The sequence below is a fragment of the Myotis davidii genome, unplaced genomic scaffold (assembly GCF_000327345.1).
Source record: "Myotis davidii unplaced genomic scaffold, ASM32734v1 scaffold258, whole genome shotgun sequence".
Taxonomy (NCBI): domain Eukaryota; kingdom Metazoa; phylum Chordata; class Mammalia; order Chiroptera; family Vespertilionidae; genus Myotis; species Myotis davidii.
In genome coordinates this window covers 206597-212383 of record NW_006289293.1, presented here as the reverse complement: position 1 = coordinate 212383, position 5787 = coordinate 206597, and the positions used below count along the sequence as shown (strand labels likewise).

The window sequence follows — 5787 nt, the reverse complement described above, 5'->3', positions numbered from 1 at the left end:
CTACAATTTTTTAATTGTCTTAGATGTCTTACACCATAGACACAATTTCAGAATACTGTTACTGTTGGTGATGTGGCATATTAAAGACTTCAATCTATCTGTAGTTCTGGCACTAAATAGGTAGGAAATCTTGAGTATGTCACTTAACCACCACCACTTTCTTTATCTAATATGAAAACAATTACTGTCCTGCCTAATAGAGTGGATTTTTGTGAGGTCAAATGAAATAATATGTGGAAAAACAGAATTTTAAAGTGATAAGGAAAAGTGAGGAATAAACACTATTTTTTTAATGTGTGCCTTTACCTTGTTTATCATCTCCTTCTGTCTGATCTTACTGGGGTATACAGACATTACTAAGTGCATTCATTCAATTGTAACAAATTCTCATTTAGTATACAATTATAAGCTAGGTAAAATCTTTGTTAATCTTCTGTACCTACAGAATCCAATTTCCTAAGTATCTATTTCCTTCAGAGAAAAATTAATTCTGAGCTTCTTTTAGTTTTACTGTAGGGGCATTTTTTATTTGAACTCTAAATTTTTAGATTTCCTAATAATGATTTCTTCAAGCCTTTCCAAAATAATGCTTTTTTCCCCCAGGGATGGGGTGAGGTGGGGAGGAGAGGAACTGAGGGATTAGGGAAGGTGTTAGGTTCTGATTTTGTGCTGGGGAAGAATGAATATGATTTCTCTCTTGTGGAAATCTATCCAAGTCTTGCGTAGCCTATCAACATTACATGTTGTTTATAGCTTTTTTAGCTTTACAGTGAGCACAGTGGGTCTCAAATCTAGATCCTCATTATAACCACCCTTGGAGCACTTACAAATCTGAAGACCCAGGCCACATGTTAAGAGTTTGATTTACCTGGGCTGGAATAGAGCCTGGACGCAGTGTTTTGTTTTGCTTTTCAGTATCACCTTAGAAGATTTTAACGTGCAGTCAGAGTTAAGAACCACTAAGCTAGAACTTGGGGCTATTGCCCCTAAGGGAGTAAGTTTAATTCCTGGAAGAGTTGACAGCGATCTCCTAGCTTTACTATTTTGTGGAACCAGACCGTTAGTTATGACATTGTGTGCAACTGGTAGGAGGGAGTCTATGTAAGACAATCAGATTCAGATGGATAACCACAGATGAATCAAAAAAACAAGTCATATTTTCTTCTATGGATATACTCTTTGTTTTAATGAGTAACTAAGAAGAGAGGAAAGGGAGATATTTATTTATTTATGTGTGTGTGTGTGTGTGTGTGTGTGTAAATAATTATTTATGGAGTTCTGGCTAAAAGCAGAGCACATAGGGAAATGTATTCTGTGATGGATGTATCATAAAAGAATTATATCTTACACTTAGAAGTAAAATCAAGTATTTCCAAAGTAATATAATAGTCTTAAAAAATTCTGACAACATAAAACATTTCTAATTTCTTTGGCAGTAGTCTTTTAATCACATTCCAAATCATCCAAGCAGAATAGAGAAGTTGTCTATACATGAAAAAGAAGGTTTGAGGATTTTTATTTTAAAGTGACCATATATTACTTATAGAACTATGTAATGTTTTAACAAAATATAATTAAAGAAAATTAAATGATAACCTATGAAATTTGGCATGATTTCCCTCTTTAAATATAAAATTTTGTGCAGAAACACATAATAATTAACAGAAAGCTCTATTTTATCTATTAATTTTACTGCATATATGTGCAAGACTCTATAGAGTGACATAATGCATACTTATATTAATTCATGAACTTAAGTGGTAAATTCTATTCAGAAGCATTTTGGGAAATAGTAATTACAGAGGTAAATAGCTAATTTTCATACACATTTAAAAAAAGAAATATTTTAAATTATTTATGTTGGCCCTAGCTGGCTTGGCTCAGTGGATACAGAGTCGGCCGGCCTGTGGATTGAAGGGTCCTGGGTTCAATTCTGGTTAAGGGCACATGCCCAGGTTGTGGGCTTGATCCCCAGTAGGGGCATGCAGGAGGCAGCCAATCAATGATTCTCTCTCATCATTAATGTTTCTACCTCTCACACTCCCTCTTCCTTCCTCTCTGAAATCAATAAAAATATATTTTTAAAAAAGGATTTATGTTGGCAGTTATATATCTAATATATTAATTTTATTTTTAAAAGTCACATAATTAAGCAGCTAATTGATTTGTAAATTATATTATCAGATCAACACAAATTTTTATTGTTTTAAAAGAAGTACATACAATTAATGTTAGTTATTACTGAAATAAAATAGCCATTTATATAATGCTTTTTTGCCTTTCTTTTGAGTGATTTGCAAAAAAATCACTCAGTTATATCTCTATTTACAGTTATGATGTCGAATAATAGAGAGGAAGTTATTGTTGATCAGGAAAATGGACCAACCATCAAAAAATTCCAAAGAGATAATAAAGGTAAAATGATTTTTGCTTATTTGATGTACATATAAAGGTCAGATACTAATTCAATTAACATCCTAGTACTGTATATTGCATACACATTTCCTCAAGCCAGAATCGATTCATATTGGCTTTAGATAAGTTATTTTTATAGTAAAAAATAGTGCTTACCTGAAGCTTGTTTATTTGATGTTATAAATTACATAATCAGCCTGAAATACGTCTGTGTCTGTGGTTGGGAACATAATCCTGAAGCCCTTTTATTATTCCTGATTAGAGACATCTGACCTTTTTTTTACAATTTTACATGCACTTTGTACATTTTTAAATGCCTCACCATTTGAGACTTATGTTTGAAAAACTGAGTTGCTGTCATGAAAGAGAGATATTCCCATCAATTCTCAAAAGTGATTTTAAGAACGTTTGCTAGATCATTTCAATTGAGGAACCAAGATGGCAATGAAGGTAAATGGTGTTACTTGCATCCTCCCACAATCATATCAAAATTACAACTAAAATACAGAACAACTATCATTCAGAAACACCACAAATCTTACTGAATGGAAGTGTTAAAACTAGAGAGTTAAAGAAGAAAACACATACATACTGGGCAGGGGGAGCAGAGCCATGGAACAGGTGGTCTGACACCCACATATGTGTGTTTTAAATCAGAAGAGATATCTTGGCCGAGGAGGCTTCCCATGAAGAACAAGGGGCCTCAGCTTCATACCAGACCCCTATCCCAGAATCTCAGAGCCAGGAAGAGGCATCTCATATCTCTGGGCTGTAAAAGCCAGCACGGATTGTGGCGGAGTGACACAGAGGCTGCAGGAGTACCAGTCAGTTTCTCTTAAAGGACTTGCACATGGACTTACTTGGACTCATTTCCTCTGAGCTCCAGCACTGTGGCAGCAGCTTGGAAGAGTCCAGGGACATAAGGGGATGAACTAAATTGTGTGGCATCAGCACAAGAACTCAGGGGCAGCTTTCTCCCCGTTAAAGTGCTGGGAATTTCCCTCATAGAATTGACTGGCAGGTACTATATCTGAGAGTCCATCTACCTGGCCCACACTATTTGTCCCAACCTGGTGATTCCATGAGCTTCTTCCCCACCCAATTTGCAGCCATACCCAAGTTGTTTGCAGTGTCTTTTCCATACAAATGGTCTATTCTGGCTCAGGATTTAGGCTTTCCTAAAATCTCTCAAATAAGCAGCAGCTGTACTCAGTGTGCCCCATACCTCTTGGTAAGTTGCCACAGGCTGACACTAGCAGCAGCTGGCCAAGGTTCACAGCTTAGCTTCTCCTGAACATATCTAAATCCAAAACAATAGCAGCCATCTGCAGATGCTCTGGAGCTTATTCTGGCTGGTGCCAGACAGAGCAAAGGCGGTGGCTGACTTTGCACCTCTGAAGAGGCCCTAGAGCCACTGCACTTGATGGACAGCTTCAGATGATACCAGCTTCTACCTCTACCATGTGCATGAACAATACACTCATGGGACAGACACATAGAGTACCAAAGCCCCTCTGAAACAAGTCCTGCTCCATACAGGTGTGTCCTTCACAGAAGATCTTCCACTGTAGATGCAGCAGGTCCTCACAGCCAATTGGCCTGGGAGTCAATTTCTCTTAGTGACACCCACAGATATCAAGGCTTAACTACAACAGGACAGTGCACACAGTCCACACAGGCATGAACCTAGAGTGCCCAGCTCAGATAACTGGGGAGGTTGAGCCACTGGGACTTATAGGGCATCCATTACACAAGGGACTCTACCAATTCCAGGAGACAAAGCAGCTCTACCTAATACGTAGAAACAAACACAGGGAAGCACCCAAAATGTGGAGACAAAGAAACATGTCAAAAAAGATAAAACAGAAGAAATATCCAAAAATAGAACTAAATTAAATGGAAGCAAGCATACTACTAGATACAGAGTTCAAAACAATAGTTATATAGATGCTCAAGGAACTTAATGATAACTTCAAGAAACAGTGAAAATATCAGGGAATTTAGTGATACTTTCAAGGGAATTAGTGAGAACATCAAAGACATGAAAAAGGAGCAGTCAAAAATGAAGGATACACTAACTGAAATGAAGACTAATTTACAGGGAATCAACAGTAGAGTAGAGGATGCCAAGAATCAAATCAACGATTTGGAATATGAGGAAGCAAAAACACAAAGAAAAACAAACAAACAAAGAAACAAAACACCTAATCAGAAGAGAAAAAGAAAAAAGAAAAGAAGAGAAGAGAAGAGAAAATATAATAATCCAAAAATATGAAGATAACACAAGGAGCCTCTGGGACAACTTCATGCATACCAGCATTCACATCATGGTGATGCTGGAAGGAGAAGAGAGGGACTATGAAATTGAAAACCTATTTGAAGAAATAATGACATGAAACTTCCCCTACCTGGTGAAAGAAATAGACTTACAAGTCCAGGAAGTGCAGAGAGTCCCAAAAAGATGAACCCAAAGTAGCCGACACCAAGGCACATCATAATGAAAAGTTTAAATACAAAGAAAACATCTTAAAAGCTGCAAGAGAAAAGCAGTTAGTTACCTACAATGGAGTGCCCATGTGACTGTCAGCTGATCTCTCAACAGAAACTTTTCAGGCCAGAAGGGAGTGGCAAGAAATATTCAAAGTGATGAAAAGTAAGGATCAAGATTACTCTACCCTGCAAAGCTATCATTTATAATTGAAGGTCAGATAAAGAGCTTCACAGGCAAGAAAAAGCTAAAGGAGTTCATCACCAGCAAACCAGTATTACATGAAATGTGGAAAGGTCTTTAAGAAGAAGAAGAAAAACAAAAGATAAATATATGAACAATAAAATAATAATAAATATGTATCTATCAACAATTGAATATAAAAGTAAATGATCTAGGAATCTGATGAAAAAAATAAATTGATGAATTAAATAGTACCAGAGGCGTGGACATATGGAACTGACTGACAAATATCAGAGGGAAGGGGGGGAGGATGGGTGGGAAGAGATTCACCAAAGAACGCATATGCATACATGCATTACACATAGACACAGACAATAGAGTGATGAAGCCCTGCAGTGGGTTGGGATCTAGTTGGAGGAGAGTAAGGGGGTGGGGAGAATGAATGAAGTACACACTAATTGAAGGGAGGGAGACCATCTGTAGTACTCTCAATAATGAATACATCTACACCAATAAAAGAGAAACATGGTAATTGGCATACGACCGCTACCCTTCCCTTCCCATTGGCTAATCCCCCTGTCACTCACAGAGTAGGGCCAAGATATGCAAATTAACTGGCAGCCAAGATGGCGGCTGGCAGCCAGGCAGCTGATGCAAACAGGGAGGCTTGCTTGCTTCAGTAACGGGGGACTCCAACGTTC

General features: G+C 37.5%; 1 protein-coding gene across 1 annotated transcript in view; it reads left to right on the top strand.

Annotated features, from left to right (window-relative positions):
* The window catches only part of DACH2 (dachshund family transcription factor 2), a 452839-nt gene that overhangs the window by 324640 nt on the left and 122412 nt on the right, over positions 1–5787 (top strand). The window lies entirely within an intron of this gene.